This window comes from Typopeltis vanoorti, chromosome 13 (assembly GCF_054136105.1).
Source record: "Typopeltis vanoorti isolate ZY-2024b chromosome 13, IOZ_Tvanoo_1.0, whole genome shotgun sequence".
NCBI lineage: Eukaryota > Metazoa > Arthropoda > Arachnida > Uropygi > Thelyphonidae > Typopeltis > Typopeltis vanoorti.
Window position 1 is genome coordinate 50,807,303 of NC_143561.1, and position 25,712 is coordinate 50,833,014.

The 25,712-nt window shown below is 36.8% G+C and overlaps 1 protein-coding gene across 2 annotated transcripts in view; it reads left to right on the plus strand.

Annotated features, from left to right (window-relative positions):
* Positions 1 to 25,712, plus strand: part of LOC150100146 (E3 ubiquitin-protein ligase HECW2-like) — a 708,695-nt gene that overhangs the window by 21,265 nt on the left and 661,718 nt on the right. For both annotated transcript variants that reach the window (XM_090402900.1, XM_090402899.1), the window contains exon 2: positions 18,762 to 18,947. The gene's annotated coding sequence lies outside the window, so the exon portion shown is untranslated. The remainder of the gene's footprint in view (positions 1 to 18,761; positions 18,948 to 25,712) is intronic.

The window sequence follows — 25,712 nt, forward strand, 5'->3', positions numbered from 1 at the left end:
TCTGATATACAGACTGGTCTGTAATTGGAAACATCCTTTCTAACATCACTTTTGTGTAGTGGCATTATTTTTGCCTTCCTTCTAATCTGTGAGAGGAAGGGGGCTCCCTCCTTAATGCAAGATTTGATAAACAACTAAGTGAAGGTCATACAGTCAACTCTTTTGCACATTTTCTAAAATTATCTGGCTATATGCAGGGCTTCAGAAATCTGCTTGCTCACTCGCCAGAGACAATTATTAGAGACAATTATTATTATTATTATTATTATTATTATTCAGGCCTCCAAGGAGTCAAAAGACTCATCGAGGGAGGTCCTTCCTAAGACATAAAGTCTGTCAAGACTCATCGAGGGGAGGTCCCCCCCCCCCGAGAAACACAAAGTTTATCATACCACTCTTTAAAGTCACTGACCGTTCTCGCTCCCACCACTCCATCAGGCAATGCGTTCCACGGCTCAACCACCCTCCACACAAAGAAACCACTCCTTACCCTCTTGCTCACAGTTTCCTTTCGTAACTTCCAGGGATGGCCTCTTGTCATCACTCCTTCCCGCTGATCAACCAAGCGAAAGAACTCCCCAGTGTCAACCCTGTAACCACCTCTCAACAGTTTAAAAGTCTCAATCATATCACCTCTCCTTCTTCTATCCGCCAAACTCTGCAGTCCACATTCTCTCAGCCGATCCTCATAACTATCATTGTACAGTCCTGAAACCATCTTTGTCATCCGTCTTTGTATCCTTTCCACAGTTAATTTATCCCCTTCAAATCCTGGGGACCAAATCTGAGAACAATAGTCCAAGTGTGGTCTGATCAGAGACTTATACAACGGAATGATAACCCTCTTATCTCTGCAGGTCAGTTTCCTTCTCATAATAGCAGCAATCCTCTGTGTTACCTTCACCACCTTTGCAATATGTCCCCTAAACTTCAGGTTTCTATCAATCATCAACCCCAGATCTCTTGTCTCCCCTACTTCCTCCAGTATAACTCCTCCCATAGAGTATGCAGCATCCCATCGATGTTTCCCAAACCTCAAGACCTTACATTTTGCTGCATTAAACTGACACCCCCATTCATTTGCCCATCTATCTAGCTTATTTAAATCCTCTTGCAGGGCTACCACATCTGCGCTATTACTAATAATCCTTCCCAGCTTCGCATCATCAGCAAACAACTGAATATCCCCCCTGCAATCCACTGGCTATGTCATTGATATAAAGGTTAAACAATATAGGTCCTAGTACTGAGCCCTGTGGGACCCCACTTGTAACCCTCTGCCTCCTGGAAACTGCTCCACCATACACAACTCTCTGATACCTATCAGACAGCCAATCCTGAATCCAGTTGACCAATCTGACATCCAGACCCATGTGCTGCAACTTAAATATCAGCTTATCATGTGGCACCCTGTCAAATGCCTTCGCAAAGTCTAAGAAAATTGCAGTATATGCCTTTCCCTCATCCAATGCTCTTGTAACTTTATTATAAAAGGCTAGCATATTGCTAAAACAAGAGCGTCCTTTCACAAATCCATGTTGATTCTCACAGATAACATTACCCTCATCTGCCCAATGCTGTACACGGTCCCTCACTACTTTCTCCAAGATCTTAACAACTACTGATGACACACAGACTGGCCTATAATTAGACACTTCCAGTCTGTTACCACCCTTATGCAATGGCACTATCTTACCTTCCTTCCATTCCCTGGGCACCTTTGCCAAAGCCAGACTTTCATTGTAAAGCCACGTTAAAGGTATTGTCAATTCGCTAGCACATTCTCTCAAAACTCGTGGCGAAATACCATCCAGTCCCACAGCTTTACTGACATCCAGAGTACTCAGTATCTGAAACACACACTCTCCTCCTGTACCTCCAGACCTCGTACCAGTCCTATCCCTCTAGCATTAAAACTGACTCCTCTAGGATGAAATACTCCAATAAAGTGTTCATTGAACAATTCCACTATGTCCTCTGCATCAGTCACTCTATTCCCATTTTTATCCCACAATATCATTCTTCCACAGTCATTTCTCCTCCTACTGGCCACATAGCTAAAAAATTCCCTAGGATTTTCTTTGGATCTTAGGGCCAATCTCCTCTCATATTCCAGTTTCGCTTTCCTTACCACACGAGTCACTCTTCTGGCCTGTGTCTTATATTCTTCACCCATCCTCTCTTCACCTGTCTCCTTATATCTCTTCCATAGCCTCTTTTTCGCATGCAGTTCCTGTTTAATGTTGTTTGTCATCCACTTTACTCCAAATTGTGCCCTCTTCTTCACTCGTGGTATACAACTTACCATTGCTGATAACAAATATTCTTTCACAATTTCCCACGCACTGGTGATATCCCGGCCATCCAATTCCTCCCTCCATGAAACTTCCCGAAGTTGACGTCTAAGACTATTATAATCACCTGCCTTATAATTCCACATAAGTTCCCGTCTCTTTGATACTCCTGCATGTCTATTCATTTTCCATGTCAACACCATATGGTCACTCTCTCCAACTGGTGGGAGAGACGTCAACTCAGTTATTATCAACTCTTCTGATGCTATAACCAAATCCAAAATTTTTGAACCTCTTGTTCCCTCTGTTACATGTTGCCTAAGACATTTGTCCCTCAAGAATTCTAGAAATTCCATTCCCCTATTGTTACATGCATGTTCCTCTCTCCAATTTATACTACTGAAGTTAAAATCTCCCATAACAATCATTCTTCTTGCACTTGCCAAACTTAGCTGTCTAAACATCTCCTGGTCCCCATCCTCTGTGCTCCTGGGTCTGTAGCAACACCCCACTAAATATCCTGTCTTGCCTACCTCTAGCTCACACCATACGCTCTCAAAATCATTTGTCTCACTTCCTTCCAAATTCTCCACTCTTAGAGGACATAGGTCATCACTTATCATAAGCAGCACCCCACCACCACGCTTTCCCCTCCTATCCTGACGAAAAATGCTATACCCAGCGACTTCTATTCCTGTTTTTATATCCTCTTCTGTCAACCACGTCTCAGTGATCGCAATAATTTTTGGCCAGGCTGATGCTATCTGCGCCACCAATTCCTCTCCCTTATTCCGGATACTCCTGGCATTAGTATACAGCATATAAATGCCATTGTTTCTATACCCAGCCTTATCCCTTCTAGACTCCACTGGGCTCAGTGTTACCTGACATTGTCTCCCTTCTCCCAAGTATCCATTCCCACAAGAGGCCACCCCTGCTATCATCCTCCCTGGGACACACTGACTCGTTCAGAACAGCAATCTCTCCAGATGCCTATGCCCTTCCTCATTCAAATGTAAACGGTCTCTCGCATACAACTCCTCTCTTTCCTCAAACGCACTCCAAGCATCCACATATACCAATTAACAACTGAATATTCGCCCAACTTCTTAAATGCATTCAAAATATATTTTTTCTTTGCATAATTTGCAGTTTTTTTCCTTCCTTTTAAATTTCCTTTTCATTCATTAAAGTTATTTGATCATGTGTGGCTCCCAACAAATTTATTATAGAAGTTTTATTTCCAACTCTGGAAACTTCTGGATCTGAAATCTTTAATTTGAATACCGCAGCATTCCCTTTTAAAGAATCACAAAAATACTTGCAGTTTTAGTTGCCTGTTTTCTCTAAAAGTCATAACATAAAACCATTCATCTTCACTTTCTTCTGTCCTTTTATCTCCTTTAGGATTCAGAACTTTATTTTTCTTTCTATACAAAAGACTTCATACAAATCCAGACCACCCTCGTATGTGCAAGATTTACATTTTCAAATAAAGGTAATAACATGTTCAGTTTTTTTGCTTCAGGACTGAAAACCTGAAGTATGATGTGCAGTGAAACATGCATAGAGTGAGAAGAAATGTATAATGCTGTTTTGAGAGAAAAATTAACTCGATTTTTGGAAGTCAATAAGTGGATTTTTATGAAATCTTTTCAGTGCCGGATTTACGTATAAGCTAAAAAAGCTACAGCTTAGGGCCTCGCAATCTGCCGGAGCCTCAAATAAAAAAATATATAAAAATTAATAAAAAAATATTTGTAGAAAATTCACTCAAATGAAGTCAGACATATCACGATAATTTCTAAATAATTTTAAATATACAAAATATAACATTAAAATAATTTTGGCATATTGTAAAAGTGATTGAGATTTTTTTTTTTTTTTTTTTTTTTTTTTTTTTAAAACCCTTTAATTATATAATTATTTCTGTGATTTTGTAAACACATACTTTATTATTTTTTTAATAAAAATTAAAAGACAATATATTTTCATATATTAAAAAGGCGTATATATTTAAAATTTTTCTGAGACCAGTTGATGTAATTTAAAACAGTAGGGGACCTCTGGGTTTTGTGTATCTTAGGGCCTCAGCAAGTCTAAATCCAGCCCTGAGTCTTTTGTATAAAAAGAAAAATAAAGTTCTGAACACTAAAGGAGATAAAAGGACAGAAGAAAGTGAAGATGAATGGTTTTATGTTATGACTTTTAGAGAAAACAGGCAACTAAAACTGCAAGTGTTTTTGTGATTCTTTAAAAGGGAATGCTGCGGTATTCAAATTAAAGATTTCAGATCCGAACTTAGACACAAGATGCACACCATGTCACTCTGTTGTGGTTCACTGTACCATCTTCTGAAAATCTTCACATAAAGCATTTGTGAATCTTATTTGTTTTTTTTTTTCATATATCATTTCAATTTCATATATCGTTTCATTGCATAATGACTACTGCATAAATGCAGTAGTCATTATGCAATGTTTGACCTGAGTTGGATTCTTCCTCTGTTTCGAAGTTTTATTTCACCAACACCAACAACAGAAAACAATCACATGGCAGTTTTACTTAGTCTGGCTTAAAACTGATGTAAAGGCAGAAACTGTTGCATCATCCAACTGCTGTGTGTAGGCAGTGTGCAGAGCTTTTGAAATGCTTGTATACTGGAATGAGCTATACAAAATTTGGCTGCTGTAACTTTTATTTTTTAGAGATTTCTCTACACATAGAGAAATATATATATACTTAACTTAACTCATATATATATATATATATATATATATATATGAGTTAAGCATAAGATTTTAAATGGATGCTCTGCTGAAGACAAAAACAAGGGAGATCTTACTAAATAATAAGTACAGAATGTTATTTTCAGGCAATAATGATCAAGGAAAGGAAGGAGTAGATAGCAAATATAAACTTCTTGATTGAATGGCAACTTCAAGGAGAGTTATGTGGGCAAACTTCAAAATGGGGAGATGCACAATGAAACTTATTTGTGTCTGTGGTCCCACAAAAGGTTCTTCTAGGAAGAAGTGGAAGAATATTTTTGAGTCATTAGAACAGGCAGCTGACATAAAGAAAATGGAAAAAGTGGTCCTTGTTGGAGATATGAACAGCAGAGTAGGAAATGAAACCCACCAGGCATATAGGAACATTATGAGAAAATTTTATCTTCTTTTATGCTTTTGCAAAATCATTGTACAGCCATTTCCTTTATCCAGCTCTATTATAAAAAGTTAATAAATTACTAAGTCATGACCAACTTTTCACGAAACCATGTTGACTCTGATACAATATTGTACCTTTATCTACCCATTTTGGAATTATCTTTTTGGCCAATTTTTCTAGTACTTTTTCTACTGCTTCTGAGATACTGATTGGTCTGTAATTTGCTACTGCAGTCTTAGAACCTCCTTTATGCAAGGGAGGATTTTGTCCTCTTTCCACTGCCTTGGAACTTTACCAGAGCTGAGACTTAAATTAAAGAGTTTAGTCAAAGGCATTGCCAGTTTCTTTGCACATTCTTGTGAAACCTTAGCTGATATCTCATCTAATCCCATATGTATATTTACATTGAGATTCTGCAATATCCTAGGAACCTCCAATTCATCCACCGTTGTTCCCACATTAATGTCTGTCACATAGGGTAAAGCAGTTAACTCACTAGAATGATATACCTTTGCAAAGTGGTCACTCAGTAACTCAACTATTTTATCTGCTTCTGTCTCCTCATGACCATCATCAATCATTAAGGTTAATCTTCCATAGTCATTCTTCCTCTTACTTGCTGCATAAAGAAAGCATTCTTTGGGATTTGCTTTGACCTGCTTGACTAGATTCTTCTCATAATCTGATTTTGCCTTCCTTGCCATGATGGTCACCTCTCTTGCCTGAGATGTACTGTACTGTTCATGAGTTTGCTGGTCCTTTCTCTTCGTATACCCTCCATAGCATTTTCTTCTTCTGCAGCTCGTGCTTAATGATATTACTTATCCATCTAACTCCTGCATTATACTCCTAACATATAACCCTTCTTGATTAGACCTCCTCACCCTAGGTATACAATTTAATACTGCTTCTTCTAGATCAGCGCTTCCTAAACTGTGGGCTGCGGTCCCCTTGGGGGCCGTAGGTTTTGTTGAGGGGGCCCGTGAAATAATGAAAACAAATTTAAAATGTTTTAAGACTAAGTAGATTTTTTTTATCTTAAAAGAAACGTATTTCATTTTTATTTATTAATTATTTTTTGTTATTTTTTATATTTTAATGGGGGAAAAAATCACACATTGGTGTTGGTTCACAAATTTTGCTTCCTGCATATTTTGGCGTTTAATGAATATTAGTAAATATATGCTTATTCATATAAGTTTCATTTCAAAGCAGAAATCTAAGAATTGCATTTTCAAATATTTCACCTGATATTGACTTTTTATGTAGCAGGATTGAAACACCATCATGTTCAATTGTTATTAAACTTCTTTTATGTTTTTAATTCTTTCTTTATTACTAACCGTTTAACGTTTCATGTGCTTGTACTGCAAATGTACAATAACAATATATCTATCTATATAAAAATGAGATAACGTGCCGTGTCAAATGTGTATGTAAGATGCTAATAATGTAATACTTTTTGCATTTGATTTTTGCAATATTCGCTGTGTATGTTTTGTATTGAATATAAATACAATAAATATTATAATAATATATGTCTATATTACGATTTTTTTAGAGGGGGGGGGCATGAAATATTTTAATTTTTTTAAAGTGGGTCCTGACATCCAGAAGTTTAGGAAGCACTGCTCTAGATGACCCTTAACTATATCCCATGCCACTAACATCCTCACCCTGCAGTGTTTTATGCCATGGCACAGATTTAAGCTTCTTCCTAAGCTTTTCATAATCACACCTGCCTTGTAGTTCCACATAACCCTTCTTGATAGAATATTCCTCATGTTTTACAGTCTCACAAGTCAAGACTGAATGGTCACTTTCACCAGTTAGAGGCAATGTGGTCACCTTGGTTATTGATATCTCTTCTGATCCTATGACCAGGTCCAGTACTCTCCCATCACATGCTGCCTTAAGTAATTATCTATTAATTATCTGCATAAATTCTATTTCCTTCCTACCATGTGATCTTTCTCTCTTCCAGTCTATCTATATCTCCATAGTTGAAGTACCCCATAATAATCACTTGACCTGTGCTCATTGTACTAATTTGGTGATGCACGTCTTCCAGATTATCTGTGGAATTCACTGGCCTATAGCAACATCCGACTGTATATTTTGTCTTAATGGCCTTAATCTCACCATATTGTTTCAAATGAACAGCCACCATCCTGCCTGACTCCTATTCTTTTTAGCTGCAATTCATCTGCTATCATCAGCAGTACTCCTCCCCCATCCTATCTTCTCCGTTTTTCCTGAAAATACTAAGCCCTTCACATTCAATCCCTGTAACTACATCATGATAGCCATGTCTCACTAATGTCTGTAACTTTTGGTGAGGTTGCACTAACCAATGTCAAAAACTCCTCCCTCTTGTTCCTAATACTTCTGGTATTAGCATATAGAAATTGCAGCATTCCTTTAGTCCCTCACCTACTTTTACTTCCTGAATTGACTACCGTATTCAATATTTTTTTCTTGAGAGACTAGATTCCACATTTGGTCATTCTTGCTCTCTATCTCGCCTCATGAGTACCTTCATGCAAACTCACTTGCTTCCAACCTAATTGCTTAAGTTTTCCTGAATTTGCACCTCAGCGTGCTTGGTGAATAAAGTTCTTTCCAGACACATAACACCAAAACCATTTAGATGAAGTCCATCAGCATTGTACAAATCCTTCTTTCAGCATCATTCCTTTTGCACAATCTACGTATAGATTCGTTGGCTACCAGTGCTCTCCTCCTCAGTTTGCCCCTATTATCATAGCATGGTAGGAGATTTAAAATCTTCACCCTTCTCACTCTTCAGTTTTGCCTCTTCTGACAACTCCTTTACATCCTCCCTCATAGAATACTTCTTGCCTCTCAAATCATTTATACCTACCAAGAGAAGCATTTCTTTTGACTTACCTTTTTTGATCCGGATAGCGTGGCTAATATGAACAGTGAGGAGATCAATGATCTCCTCACTGTTCATATTAGCCAGGATTGTAACATATTGTAACAGGATCAGTGAGGAGATCAATGATCCCCTGATTATTGAGTCTCTGTATGTAATTTTCTCCTTAACTTGTTTTTCTTGTTTGTTCAGTCGGTCTTTACTGGACTTCTGGACTTGCAATTTACTGGACTTCTGCTCAGGATACGGACTAGTTATTACTAACACCATGTTTCAACATAAAGATGTCCACAAGATCATGTGGAGAGACGACACAAGAAATGAGAAAAGCCTCATTGACTACATCATTGTTGATAGCGATATCAACATGCTGGTTCAGGATACAAGAGTGTACAGAGGATTTAAAATTGGAAGGTGACCATTACTTAGTACTAAGTAGGATAAAAATGGATAACACATTGAAAAGAACAGTATGTAAGAAAGTTTTAAAAAGAATTAAAGTTGAGTAGCTTTTATGGGTAAATTGCACTCAACTATACAAACATTATTGGAAAAAAAAAATGAAACAAATTGAAAACAAGAACCAAACCTTGGAGTCTCAGTGGCAACTCTGAAGAAGACGTTGATTGATTCAGCTAGGGAGGTATGTGGTGAAGGTGTCTTCAAGGATAGAAAAATAAGAACACGTTGGATACAAGAAGGTTTCTTACACAATCCTCTGTAAGAAAGTCAAGATATGTGTAAAAGTAGCTAAACAGAAATCATGGGAAGACTTACGTAAGAATATAGAAAATAATTATTAGGAAGTTGGCAAAATGTTCTGGAGGCTCTTGAAGAAGCTTAGAAATAAGGAAAGAGTACTGTATAAGGAATCAAAGATGATCAAGGTGACATGAAAACTGAAGATAAGGATATCTTAAATGTCTGCGATAATTATTTTGAAAGACTGCAAAATGAACCAAGCAGTTAAAGAACCATACTAGAAAATTTTCAGGAGGAATGCAAAGAGGAGTACTTTTCAGCACTTGAGGTAGAAAAAAAGTTGTAACTTGAAATGTGGAAAGACAGTGGTTACAATGCATAATTCAGAGAGTCTGGTCAGAAGGTCAAATTCCCGATGATTGGAGAAGAGCTCTCATAGTACCCATCTATAAAAAAAAATGGAATAAAACAATGTGAGAATTACAGAGGAATATCTATACTAAGGGGTGCAATTCTAGCTTGTCTCCTTATGCACCATGGATAACTCTAAAGAGCTAGAGCGATCTGGCAACCAGACCAGACTATCTTCTTGATCTCCTGGTTACCGCACACATGAACTAGCACTCAAATACATGAATTAGCATTCTTAAGAGCAAGATCATCATCATCAAATTCCTGATATATACCCTCAAGGTATATATCAGGAAGTTAGTAAGAAGGTGTACAGGATATGATAGTACTACATGAAAAATTTACATTACTAACTTCCTATCTACAATTTTCCTCCAAATCAGTCTGTTAAATGTCAAGACTCCAATATGATCAGGTCTTATATTTCTGTCTTCTAAGGTATTTTTTACTGTATCAATTCACCTATATCTTGGTCTTCCTCTGGGTCTTTTTCCTGCCAACTTGGCAGAGAACACTTGTTTTGCTAATCTTTCCTCTCCCATTCTGCTTAAGTGCCCATACCACCTGAGCTTTGACTCTGCTAATGCATTCCTGGATGCTGACAATATCAAGTTCTTTCCTAATATCCTCGTTTTTAATATAATATTACCATTGATGCCATCTGTTCATGCCCCTAATCTTTCTCAGGACTCTCATATCTGTGGTTTCTAGTCTTTGGTCAAGTGTTTTACTTCTAACTCAGCTCTCAGATCCATAAGTTAAAATTGGTTTACACACTGTCTTGTATACAGTTAATTTCTCTCTTATTCCATATAAATTTATTCAGTTGACTTCCTATCATACCAGCTTTGTTGATTCTATTGCCTATTTCCATATTTAACTTACCATCTTCACTAAAAATCATGCCTAAGTAGTTGAAATGTTTTATTTCTTCTATAAGTTCTCCATTCACAATGCAGTTGATATTTTCAATGTTTCTTCCTATTTTCATTGTCTTTGTCTTTTTAATGCTGACCTTCATACCATATCTATTACAACAGTTATTCAATTTAGTCAAGGAATCTCGGAGACTTGTAGCGGATTTATTTAGAAGTATAACATCATCCGCATAAAGCAAACAGCTGAGATCAACACTTCCAATTTTGATATCAGGTTTAATACCACTTTCCTTCATAATGTGATCCATATAGATAATTAATAAGAGAGGGGATAATATACATCCCTGTCTGTCACCAGATTTAACAGTAAACCATCTTCCTGTACTTCCTTCAATTGTAACTGCTGATTTACAACTCAAATAAAGACTAAGTATTGCTTGATACAATGCCCCATTAACACCATATGACTGTAGTGTTTGGAATAGCTTCTCTCTTGGCACCTTGTCATATGCCTTTTTCAGCTCTACAAAACTTTAATACAGATCTTTGTTGTATTCCTATGATTTCTCAACAACCTGTCGTAAAGTGAAAATCTGATCCTGACAGCGTATGTTTGGCCTGAATCTAGCTTGTTCTTCACCAAGTTTCTCTTCCACAATCCTTCTCAACCATTTCTCAAGTATGATTGGACACAAAAATGGAGATGTGAGTTCAATGTTGCAAAATGTAAGGTTTTAAAATTTGGAAAACAAAGATGGGATGCAGAATTTATGCTTGGTGAGGATATATTATTGGAGGTGGAAGAAATAAGAGATCTGTTGGTGATAGTGGATAAGGATCTGAAATTTAGGGGACACATAGCAAAAATTGTGAAGACAACACAAAGGCTTCTGGGAATGATGCGGAGGACACTGACGTGTAGAAGTAGGACGATTCTTGTTCCATTGTATAAGGCTTTGATTAGGCCACGCATGGACTATTGTGCCCAGAATTGGTCACCTGGTTTTCGGAAGGATGAAGAGATGGTGGAAAGGGTCCAAAGGCGATTGACTAAGTGATTCTGACCTCTGGAATGTCAAGTATGAGGAAAGATTGAGAAGATGTAATTTGCTGAGTCTGGTGGATAGGAGGAAGACGGGGAGATATTATAGAGACCTACAAGTTGATAAGGGGTTGTTATAGGATTAATGCTGGAGAAGTTCTACAGAAAATAGTGGGAGATCGGGGGAGAACCAGAGGTCATCCCTGGAAACTGTATAAAGAGGGAGCGAGGGGCAGGTTTTTTTCATGCAGAGTTGTGAATGATTGGAATGCCTTGCCTGAGAGTGTGGTATCTGCAAGGAGTTTGAATGTGTTCAAGGCATGGTATGATGAGCTGTGTGTGATAAAAGGACCTCTCTGTCCAGGCCTTCTGAACTATGCGGTGCAGCCACTGAACGACTTTTCTACCTACATACTTTTTATCTACAATCAGCTATTTCTCCTAACATTATTATTATTTTGACACCTCCAGGGAGTCCAAGAACTCATTGAGGGAGGGCACCTGCTCTACAACTCTGTCTCCACTACTCAATCCACCATCTACCGCCGACCACCACTGGTATTTCTACAGACACTCACAAACATCCATGCCCACAGCGGGATTTAAACCTGCAGCCTTTTGGCTGGAGAGCGGATACACTAACCACTTGGCCAGCCAGACCAGTATCACATATATGCATCCCATATAGTTTATAGATCAAGATATACCATCAAGGACAAACAGCACACTTAAAATAAAAAGAGAATTTACACATTTGAAGAATAGTAGACCATCGGACCTTTTATATTCACGACCTTTCACTTTTGAAGATATTAACATTGCTTTAATGGATGTGAAACCAGGCAAGGCTCCAGGTTTTGATGGTATTCATCCCGACTTCCTGCTGCAGTCAGGACAAAAAGCTCAATAGTTGCTGGTTTGTTTCTTCTCTGACATCCTCCAGACTGGTAGTTTTCTGAAAGAGTTTAAGAGAACAAAAAAAATTATCCCTATTTCAAAACCTGGGAAAACTAACAATAAACCAGAAAATTACTGACTAATCATCCTGCTTAGTGCCTGTTATAAGCTCTTAGAAAGGCTTATCTTCAATAGAATTGCCCCTAAAATAATGGAACAAGTCCCAGTGTAACAGCCTGGATTCAGACATCAACAAAGCTGCTGTGATCAGGTTTTGTCACCCCCCCCCCCCACATATATAGAGGCAGGCTACCAACAATGCCTGAAAACAGCTGTAGCTTTTGTAGACCTTACCGCAGTTTATGATACAGTTTAGAGGCGAGGTGCAATCTGCAAGTTACTCTGTGTGGTCCCATGCAGAATGATAGCTAAACTAATTGAAAACACGCTAATTAACTGCCTGTTCCAAGTGGTTATGAACGAGAACAGAAGTAAACAAAGAACACTGGAATAATGGATTACCAGAAGGATCAGTCATGGCTCCCTTCCTTTTTAGCTTGTGCATTGCAGATTTTCCTACTGCAGCATTCAAGAAGGTTTGTTATGCTGATGACATTGCTCTAGCCACCAGATACACCAGCTTTATTACAATGGAAGACACACTAACAAATGACCTTGCAATCCAAGATGTATACTTCTTCAAATGGAGATTACGCCCAAACCCTAGTAAAACAGAAGTTTCATGCTTCCACTTGAACAGTAATCAGGCTAACAAAGAACTGAATGGTCTATTTTAATCACAAATTGCTATGCTACAACATATTCTTAAAACATCTGGGTGTCACTTTGGATAGAACTCTATCCTTTAAACCACATATCATTAATATAGCATCCAAGATAAAAACACAAAACAACATACTGCAAAAACTCTGCAGAACAACTTGGGTGCCTCTGCAGCAATGCTATGCTGTACTGCTCTTGGTTTTGTTTATTCTGCAGCTGAATACTGCTCACTTGTATGGCTGAATAGCCCCTCATGTGTACTTGTTCGATGCTCAGCTTAACACCACTATGCGCCTTATTTCTAGAACTGTGAAATCAATCCCAACCTACTGGCTCCCCAGTGCTAAGTTACTTCCCACCTCCACACCTCTGCAGATCCAACATTCTTCTACTTGAATATAGCAAAATCATGGAAATCCAAGATCTCCCAATCCACGAAGACATCCCTCTTCTAGAAATAAATAGACTAAAAGTCAAGGCATCCTCCAATCCTATGGAGAAAAATCTTGTGGAGACAAATTTTAACATGAAGGAGTAGTGGAAAGAGTTCTGGTATAATACTTCAACAGGGGACTTCCATGAATTAGTAGAGCCAACCCAGATGCCTTTGGGTTTTGACCTGGCATGGAAAACTTGGTCCACGCTTAACAGAATTTGCACCAATTATGGCAGATGTGCAACCTTTACAAATGGGGGATGATTGCCTTAGCCAGATGCAACTGTTGATCACCCCCACTAGAAAATTAGTCATATCACAGTAGAATGTGCTCAATGGGCATACTGTGGAAACTTGTCAGACTTCATCCATCCTACACCAAGTGCAGTTGATTGGATAAGTAATAACCTGCATGTCCTGTATGCTAGGTTATTACTTAGCATACTGGCCATGTTTAAGTATTTTGTCTATTTTATACTAAATGTTTACATGTACTAAAGATTATTGTAATGTAGCTTTTCACATGTGAGCCATATGCTAAATGAATAAAATCTCTATTAAATGTTTCAGGTAAGATTTATGCAAGCATACTTGAAATGAGGTTGAGGAAGAGAAAAAAATTGTGGAAAAGAAACGTGGAGAAGAACGAGCTAGGTTCAAGCCAAATAGAGGTTGTCAAGATCAGATTTTCACTTTAAGACAAATAGTTGAGAAATCGTGGGAATATGACAAATACCTCTATTTAAGTTTTGTAGATCAGGAAAAGGCATACAATTAGATGTCAATAGAAAAGCTTTTCAAAGTACTTCAGTTATATGGCGTGAATGGAACATTGTGCAGAACAATACATGGTCTAATTAAGAGGGAGATGTTAAATCCCATTTTATTTTATAGCCGGGTACGAAACTCAGGTCGATGGATTTCGACCCGAGTTTCATACCCGGCTATAAAATAAAATGGGATTTAACATCTCCCTCTTAATTAACAAATTCGCCGGTAAAATAGCCTTTCGGCTTATTATCTTTGTAATACATGGTCTATATTTAAGTTGTCAATCAGCAGTTAGAATTGAAGAAACTATAGGAAGATGGCTTAATGTAAAATTAGGAGTAAGACAAGGATGCACATTATATCCAATCTTACTCATCATCTATATGGATCACATCATGAAAGTAAGTGGCATTAGGCCTGATATAAGAATTGGAGATGTCAAACTTAGATCTTTGCTTTATGCAGATGATATTGTACTTCTGGTGAAGTCTCCAGAATTCTTTAACTAAATTGAATAACAGCCTGACAAATATGGTATGAAAATCAAATAAAAAGACCAAAACTATGAACATAGGCAGGAGCATAGAAATCTTCAGCTGCATTCTGAATGGAGATCCTATAGAACAAGTAAAATATTTCAGATATTTAGGCACAGTTTTTAGTGAAGATGTCAGATTAAATCTGGAAACAGACAACAGAATAAACAAAGCTGGTATGGTGAGTAGCCAGCTGAATAAATTTATGTGGAATATGAGAGAAATTAGCCAAAACACCAAACTAGCAGTATACAAGACAGTGTTTAAACCAGTTTTAAGTTATGGATTTTAGAATTGGGTTAGAATTAAAGCATTTGATCAAAGACTAGAGACCACAGATATGAGTATCCTGAGAAAAATTAGAGGAGTTAACCAATGGCAAAATCATATTAAAAATAAAGATACTAGAAAGAAACTTGACCTTATTAGTTTTTAAGAATCTGTCAGCAGAGCTAATCTAAGGTAGTAATGCCACTTCAATAGAATGGGTGAAGAAAGGTTAGCAAAACAGGTGTTTGAATGCCGAGATGGCAGGAAAGAGATCCAGAGGAAGACTAAGTTCTAGGTGGATTGATTTGGTGAGAAGTGCCTTAGAAACATGTAATGTTAGATATGACAATATTGGAGTTCTTACAAGTAATAGACTGATTTGGAAGAAAATTGTTGATAGGAGATTAATAATAATGTAAACTTAATCATGTAAGTGTAGTCATGGTAACCTGAACACCCCTTGGGGGTACACGATGGAGATTGATGATGATAATGTTGCTCTGCTGAGCATAATCATCATCAATCTCCATTTTAGCAAATAGTTAATAGCAAACTCTCTCTTGCATGGAGATCATATTGTGGTTATTTTGCTTTCACAACACATCTTCAGGGAGAGACAAAAAAAAGATCCCTTTTAAATCTGTAGCACAGTTGGAAGAACAACTGTATATTGTGCCCTTCAATTGGAAAAAGGTCTAAGTTTGATTCTTGTCATTAAGAGAAGGAATCTTTATATGGACTTTTTCATTTTAAGTTGAGTTAGCCAATAGCTGATCTCAACTACTACTAGAGGTAGTAGGTTTTTTTTTTTCTCTCATAAGCTCGAGTTTATCCTGCATACAGGCAAATCCGCCTTCAGAATACGTGCAATTTACAGACAAATTCTGTTGGTGTTGGTGATGGGCAGTAGAGTATCGATGGTAGTTTTGTGTAGTATGAGTATTATTAACATCTGAACTCCATGGAGTTACAGCCTCATCGTGAGAGGTACACACTATTGCACACAATGCTCATCCAACCATGCTTTAAATTGATTCAGTGTGTCTACATTCACAACACACTCAGGCAATGCATTCCACTCACCAACCACTCTTCATGCAAAGAACCTTCTCCTCACTCCTCTGCTCACACCCTCCTTATAGCGATGGCCTCTTGTTCTACCCCCCCTCCCATTCTATGAAAAATCTCTTTCATGTTAATCTGATAACAAACCCCCTGACTAGCTTATATGTCTCAATCATATCCCCCACCTCTTCCTCCTATTCATGAGGCTTTGTAATTTACATTCCCTCAATCTATCCTCAAAGTCATCCTCATTCCAAAGACCACTGACCCCCCCCCCCCCTTTGTGAATCTTCTGTGGATCCTTTCCAACATATCCTCATCACCATGAAAACTTGGTGACCAAATCTGTGCACAGTAATCGATATGTGGCCTGATCAAGCCTTATACAATGACATCATACCCTCTATTTCTGCATGTCAGGGTTCTCTGCATCATTGCCATTATCTGGTGTCTTCACAACTTGTGCAGTGTGGCCCCTGAATTCCAAGTACTTGTCCTTTAGAGACAAATACCTGAAAGACACATATCTTTCACTCTGCTACACATATCTGAGATGATATGTGTAGCAGAGTGCCCTCCTGTGATGAGCCCTTCAACTCCTTGGAGGTGTTATGTAATAATAATAAAATTTGTGTTTAAGATTGTCAGCTAATGCTAGTCAGTTTTCATCTTCTTGTATTCCTCCCCCCCTCTCTATTGTCTGAATAACGCTTTGCAAGTGTCTGCTCCTTCACCCAAACATAATTTTGACACTTTTCTTCTTGACTATGATAGATTTACAGTGTAACACAGTCTGTCACAGCGTGTTTCCTTACTATCTTTTTTATACTTCTTTGTATACTTTTTTATACTTTCTTTGCAAGCTGTCTTCCATCTATTTGCATCTCTCTCTCTCTCTCTCTTCTCCCACCTCCAGTCTCTTGTCTAGTTGTCCAATTTATCTTTATTACCCAGTTTCAACCTTATTAGTTTCATCCTGACTTCATTTATACTGTTATTATGCTTTATTATCTCAGTTTCCTGGTTCTGCCATCTTAGTGTCAAGTTCATTTCAAGAACATGACACTAAGAAATGTTGGCAGCATGAGGAAAGAGATTAAAAAGAAAGAAGAACTTCATAACATTAGATTTGAAAATCTTCCAATGCATTTTAGGAGATCTATAAAGGAAGGCTTTCAGAGAACAGAAGTGAAGTGAATGAACAAAGAGGAAGAGCGAAAGAAAAATGTGTTCTATGAATATTACATTCTCGTATAATTCATTTTACTATCTTCCTCACTATTGCACGAACCATCATTTATTTCTCTTCCATTTGTATTCACAAAACCATGTTGACCCTCATACAGTATCATATTTTTATCTACCCATTCTTCATATTAGTACTTTTACTACCACTCCTGAGATACTGATTGGTCTATAATTTGTTACTGCAGTCTTAGAATCTCTCTTATGCAAGGGAATTATTTTGCCCTCTCACCCCTTGGAACTCTACCAGAGCTGAGACTTAAATTAAAGAGCCTAGTCAAAGTCTCCCATGTTTTCAATGCTACTTTTGAAAACATGGACTTGGTAACACTGTTTCATATGCATTTTTCATCTTTTTGATTTGACATTCATTCCCATCTCATCATTTCTAAGATGAAAATACAGTTTATATGCATTCTCTTGCTATTCTTTAACACTTTTCCGAAGTAATCTGTTTAGTCAAAGCAGTATTTAATGTCAATTGCAGCTAACTGATCAGGAATTCATAGTTTGAAATAGACAAAAATTTGTCTTTTAAAATTTCATGAGGGACCTTTTTTAAAATTCTGACAAAGCAAATTTTTTTTTTTTTTTTCTTCTAAGATTTCATCTCATATTTTCCTGAAATCAGTTTTAACTTGCATTTTCTTCAATGATTTTCAAGTTTATATATTTTGTTATCCCATTGGCTCATGTTGTTGGTATACCTATCATCTATGTGTGTTCACTGGCCATACTGCTTATTTTTCAAAGTCGGTGCAAACTTTGACTTTGCAGTAGGAGGAGGGGGAAAAAACTCCACTGAAGATTGGTTATTTTAGCCTCACCTGGTAAAGGTCTAATAATATTCCTCTTATGAGAAATGGGATTTAAATCAGAAATGGGATCTTATGAGGTCAAAATCCCATTTCTGACAGGAGTCAAAAGCACCTTTTGGGCATTTGCAGCTTGAATGCAGAAATTTACATTTCTTAAAACTTTACTTCTCATTGCAAATTAAATAAAACCATCTCAAAGCTCATGGTTTTGATCCAAATAATATTTTATTTCCTTTCACATTAAAAAAAAAAAAAAAACATTGAAGCAAAGGTAACATTGGTGATGGTTTCAAATATCTTCATGGCATAAATTTTCTAGGTAGGAATCCAGGAGAATATTTTTATTGGCATACAACTAAGAGAGAATAGATTACATATGAATGTTTTGAATTCTTGGGAACTGTACACTTTTCTCTTATTGTCAGAAAACTTTTTGGAAACAAAAAAATGTTCATTGCAAATTTTTGATTTAAAATCTACTGCAAACATATCAAATTCTTGGCTATAACATGTCACTGAAACACTTTCTTAATTTTTGCCTAGATTTCTTCTCAGCCACTTAAGGAATGTGAATGATGAACACAGGAAAAGTTCCACCACAGGATGGAAAAGCATTATGGAAATGGAACCAAAATGTATTGTTTTTGTGCTACTGAACATTGATTATAGAGATACTAGAAATACCAGATAGTCAAACAAAAATAAGCAGCAAAAATTTAAGTATTTAAGGTAATATACTTTAAAATACATTATTATATGATTATATTTTGTATAAGCAATGAATTACATATTTTGCAAAATCTCTTGTTGCAAGAAAAAAAAAATGTAATATGATTTTCAGATTATTCACCATTTAAAAATGTGATTTCTTGATATTTATCACCCCTCCTTTCCCCAGGTTTACAGGATACTATAATAACCTAATATAGTTGAGTTTAAATTGTTCCATAAGCAAGGCTTAATGGCTGTTTTTCATCGTCTTTTTTTTAACAGTATTAACTGTGAAATGTAACTGTGAATTTATTAAGCTGATGATGTTTCTGTGCAAACCATCTGTGGAGTACATTTTAAATACAAAACTCTTGTCTCCAATAGTTAATTAACTATTGGAGACAAGTTAAATTGTAATGAAGAGAGATTTTGGTTTGTTTGGTTTATAATTTATTTGGCACATAATCAACAAAGGTCATACTGTGCAATACTAAAGGTTACAGCTATACATAAGCAGTTAAAGAAAATTGGAAACAATATGCCTGTATAAAAATTAAGTTCCACAAAGCAGCATCTACATATAAACAGAATTGCTGCAGATGGCACAGCAACACGCAAGGTCAAAGGTAATAGTAGTACAGAAATAGTCAACATTACAAGTTAATAAACAAAATGCATGTACAAAACACTAAGCCCTAAGCCAAGGAATGCAGTATCTACGTATGGATAAAATATAACAAATGTTTTTACAGCAGTACATAAATAGTCAAAAAGGAATTATTATATGATATGTGCATGCATAAAAATTAAATTTAGCAATGTGGTATCTACATATAAACAAAATTACAAGAAGGTTACACAAATATACAAGGTGTCCTACAGTAATATATAATTAGTCAAAAAATAAACTAGTGAATAATATGTATGCACAAAAGTGAAGTTAAGCAATGCAGTACCTACATATAAACAAAATTACTGCAGAGGTTACAGCAGTACATAAATAGACAACAGTACAAGTTAATAAACAAAATGCATGTACAAAACCAAGTGAAGGAATGCAGTATCTACATATAGATAAGATTACAACAAATGTTATTACAAATGTTATTACAAATGTTAATATTTGACTATGTATTATTACAATAATACATAGTCAAAAAGGAATTATTATACAATATGTATGCATAAAAATTAAGTACAAGGTTACACAAATATACAAGATCAAAGGCTACAGCAATACATAATTGGTCAAAAAATTAAACTGAATGAATAATATATATATGTACAAAAGTTAAGCAATGCAGTATTTACATATAAACAAAATTACAGTCAAATGTGTTTGTACAAATTAATTCTTTGTGAAAAATTAAAAACATCATGCAATCTGCCTGAGTGTATATGGCTTGGCTAGATAGGTAAAAATTTCATTCCTCTCGTGTAAAGTGCTGGCACTCCACCAGAATATGACAAATAATGAGATGTGTATTGCATTTTTCACACATGGGTGGGTCATCAGCCCTCAGTAAATAAGAATGTGTAAGATGACTGCAACCTATATGGAGCCTAGCAAGTACAGTTTCTTCTCTTCTCTTTATACGTTGACTAGAATGCCAATGCTTAATTTCAAGTTTATTGTCATATAATATGTTTGTCAATGCTTCCTGCCATGATGACTGCCATTGAGCAATTAGCTTTGATCTTAAACTGTCTGTAGTCTGTATATGGTACTCTCAAACAGTATATGGAGAAAGTATGAGCTGATTTAGCAGTTGCATCTGCAACCTCGTTTCCCTTAATTGTAATGTGGCTGGGAATCCAGCAGAACTGAACATCAAAATTAAGGATTTTCATTTTGTAAAACATGTGTAACCTCATAAAGTACCTGGATGTGGATTATACATCCATGTACTTTAGACAGGTAGACAGATAATGGAGTATGAGACTTCTGTATCTGACAAAGTGAGAGGTTGCAGGATGGAGTGCAAACCTCCCATGGAGGGATGCTGTTATGTTTAGTGTAGGCAATGTTGTCAACATTCATACCAACAGCTTGCACAGTCTCTTTAACACACATACCAAAAGGATGTATGGCAGTTTGAAGTGTGTGAAATTGAGCTTCCCAATGCAGAGAAAAGAGACTAGTCCATGTATGATGATCTGGGAGAGAGACTTTATCTTTAGGGCATAATTAAGAGACAACTGTTTCTGTCAAAGTGATAGAACCAGTTCATTTTCTTCAACATAAAGACTTAAAGTGGGTGATGTGCGAAAGGCACCAGGATGGAATCCAACCATCAAGGTTACTCTCTCTTGCAGAACCATAGACTTGAGATCCATAATCCAGCTTTGAACATATAAGTGCATGATAAAGATGGAACAATGAAGCTCGATCAGAACCCCACCCAATAGAGGATAGAGTACAAAGGAGGTTCAGCTCTCTCTCTTGCACTTTTCTCTTAGTTGACAAATGTGTGTGTGTGTGTGCTGGAATTGTAAGTTTTCTGTGAAAGATGAGTCCCAAGAACTTGGCTTCTGTAGCTACTGGAACAACAGTCATCCCATTCTTAATTCAAGATCTGGGTGAAGAGTGCATTTTCGACAGAAGTGTGCACACTTTTTTCTGTTGAAAACCTAAACCCATTACTAAAGCCCACAGAGAAACATGTTCAATTGCTTGCTGAAGTTGTTTTTCAATTAGCCTCATGTTACGAGAGTGACAGTAGATTCAAGATCTTGCTTTAGAAGTGCATCTTTTATACAAGTTTCTAAATGAACCAATTTAGAAACTTGGCATTAACTATTTTCTCTAGTATCTTACAAAGATAGCTGGTCAGAGCAATGGGTTGATAATTATTTGCTTGTGTTGGATCTTTTCCTGGTTTTGGGATAGCAATGACAATTGACTTATGCCAAGAATTTGGAAACTCTTCCTCTGTAAGTATTCTATTGTACAGGGTGTTTCAAAAAGAATGACCTAATTTCAAATAATTATTTAATAATGAAAATGTGGTACAGTTACAAAATAAATTACCAAGTATGAAGTAAGCCTAAAGTTTCACTCACCACAATTACAAATGCTCAATGTAATTGAGCATTTGTAATTGTGGTGAGTACACTTTATACAGGGTGTTTCTTTTTGAAACACCCTGTATAATAAGAGAAGGATACCCATAGAAGATGACAGTCGATGTTTTATCATTTCGTAATGGATGTCATCAGACCCTACTGTACTAGGGTGAGACAATAGGAGAACTCTTTTTAGTTCCTCCTTAACAAATGGCTGATTGTATGGCCCAAGAACATTGGTAGAAAAATTTAGCCTTTGTTTCTCTTGCTGCTCTTTCAGTATTAAAATTCAGGAGGATATGAAGATGTTGCTGAAATGCTGGCAAAATTTTCTCCCAAAGTATCTGCAATAGCTTTGGGATCAGCAATAATGTTTCCATTTTGGTTTAAGGTAGATAAACAATGTGTTCTATATCTGCCTTTCATTTTTCAGATTTTATCCCATACAATTTTTGGACTGGTCATTTGATTAATTGATGTAGTAAATTGGATCCATGATTGTTTTTGACTCTAATGTTTCACACATAACATGCTTTGGTTTGAGCATGCTTGAAAGCTATCAAGTTTTGATGTGGTGGGATATCTACGAAATATACCCCATGCTCTGTGTTGATCTTTTTTTGACTATCTGACATTCTGGGTTCCACCAAGGGTTTGGATAGAGTGGAAACAGAGATGATGTTGTTATGTCGTTGCTTTCTCTATATTTTACTGATTTATATCTTCCTATTCTATCTTTCAATTGCTAATCTACTTCTTCAGATAGCGGGCCTAATATACTTACATCTAGGATTGTTTCCTTTTCGGATACTGGCAAATTTATATTATGCTGCGCCAACCACTATCCTATAGCAGAAAAGATCTTTGCTCAGGGAGACAATACTAGATTCTGAGGCGTTCTTACACAGTGATTTATTTTAATATGGCCGTATAGATTCAGACTGCAGTCGTGACCTAAATCTATAGTTATATACACATTCTAATTCCTTCCCGCCAAAATAGGTTCTATTTTTATAAGTGGTAAATCGGAATCGTAGTCAGGCATGACTCAGGTCTAGGTAAATAAAACATGTTTATTGGAATATCAAAGCAAAATACACTAAAGAAATTCATACATTCAATTATTGTCTCAATGCTAAATAAGGAAACTCGAGTTAAGAGATTAACATACTCTAAAATTAAATCAAAGGTTATAAAGCATGTAATACACAGTAACTGGAAAATGGGATAGATTGCAATTGGTATGTTAAGCTAAAATTCCCTTCAGCAAGCTATTCATAAGTTGACATGACAAACATTGTAATGTTATTCAGTTGCTATAAATCTACAATCCTAATCTCATTATGTTAATTCAATCACATACAACACAAAAGACTTCTTCCAAACAATCCTTCTTATTCTAAAAGGGGTTTTAACTATCTAATTAGAGTCTATCCACAAAGTTCCTTAGAGAAATGTTCATAATTTACATTCACAAATAATTTTCTCTCTTCCAAGGAATTCTAAACACAAAATAGAGTAATTCTACTTTACCGAACTTTTTCCCGACGTCTTTCAGCACCACGTGTACATCTGGTTACCTCTTATTTATTGGCTATCCTTACGCCAGCGTGGGGGCTACACTATCTTCATAATTACTGCCGATCACGGACTCGATTCTTTGCGTCTCAGGAAACATCTCTATTCCTCTCGATGGGACTTTTCAGCGAGGGCTCGATTCTGCTAGGGCTGGAATTTTCACTTCCAGCTCTGCGTGGAATCCTACAGCATTCTCAGGAAAACTTGCTGTCCAACATCATAGCACTGCCGCTTCATCCCTGTCACTCAAACCGTCGGCTAACTTCCGAACCACGAACCAGGAAAACGAATAGACAAGAGTGGGCCGATACGCCGCTCATCCCCTTATATTCTTCGTTCGAGCGTCCCTTTTTTTGAAGTGACCTTTGCACATGACCTATATCTTTTCTCCCCTTGGGTTCCCTTGCTCTCCCCTTTGCTGTTATACTCTTGTATTCACAGAATTCGCGTCAATGTATTTTCCGTAAGCTACTGCCTCCAGCGTTACACTGGACACGTGTAGTAGTATGCCTTCTATGAATTGTTACTTTAATATCTATCTGGTGACTCACAATCATTCTACACAGCTAAAGTGAGGCTTAAATAATATTAACAATTTCCTCTTTTAAGACATTCTTTAACTCGATCTTGGTATGATCGCAATAGATTAAAATACATGGTACATGAAATTAATGCAATTTTATACATGTGAAGAAGTTTCACTTTAATTTCAGCTGATGTGCAGGTATTTCTCTTTGTCTGTGTAGTTTAGTATGTTAGATTCTGAATGAATGATTTCTTTGCAAGATTTCTTCATTCAGGATCTAACAATGTTTTTGGGATGGAGGCTGTTGCTGCCTGGACAATGCACTCCATTATATACTTTACTGCTTCATTGATAGGTGTTTGACTGATGGTATCAGCGTTAAGTTTTGCAAATGAGAAAAAGTGTTCCAGTCAGCCTGGTCCATTTTCTGTATAGGTATCTGTGTGGGTGAACATAGTTCCGTGAAGACATTGTGCAAAGAACAAGAAAGTGATTACTTCCATATATGTTCTCTTCAACGTCTCACGTGAGCACTAGAAGAATGGAAGGGGAGCAGATTGTAAGATCAATTGCAGAATGTGAGTCTATAGGCATACGGAAGAATGTATTGGGTTTATTATTTAAAAGGGGGAGAGGTTAATTATTATCAAGAATTCTTTCAATTAATTAACATCGTTTATTAGTGTTGGCGCTACAGAGTATTGTGACCATTAAAGTCACCCATCAAAAGTATGGGTTCAGGCAGTTGCAAGATGAGGTTATCAAGATCAATTTCATTTAACTCAGCACTCAGTGGTAAATAAATTGAACATACTGTAATAAGAAGTCCTACAGAGAGGACTAGTGTTGGCGCTACCCCACAGAATATTGTGACCATTAAAGTCACCCATCAAAAGTATGGATTCAGGCAGTTGCAAGATGAGGTTATCAAGATCAATTTCATTTAACTCAGCACCCGGTGGTAAATAAATTGCACATACTGTAATAAGAAGTCCTACAGAGAGGAAAACGCTACTGTTTCCAGAGCAGTATTAAGTTGGACATGATGGAAGGAATATGACTGCTTCTTACTAGGATAACAACTCCTCCATGAGCAGGACTACCTCCAGTTCTGTCCTTGTGTACAACAGTGAAATTCCTAAAGGTAGGGGGGGTCCTCATTGAGTCTTAAGTATGTTTTCTCTAGACAGAAACGGAAAAGTCTGTGTTTCTGCAAAAAAATCTTGATATCATCAATATTCTGGCAAAATCCACAACAGTTCCATTGTAAAAATTTTCCTACTGTTTTGGTTTTATAGACTTGTCACTTGTCTGGTTTTCAGGAGGTTGAGGGCTTACCTTTGTCAGATTTATATTTATCAATTGTTTTGGGGAAGTATGGATGGCTAGTGTCCATCTCTTACTCTGGTTGAGTATTCAATATGTCTGATGGTGCTAGGGTCATTTGGTAAGTTTAGTTTAATTTCAGTGGGTACCGAAGTATCCATTTTTTCTGTGGGAGTGTCTTGTGGTTTATCTTTAAGTGATATCGTTGCCATAATTTTTTTGACAAGTGGGTTATCATTGAATGGTGCAATTTTTGGAGTTGTATCTGGAGTAAGGCCATAAGTTGT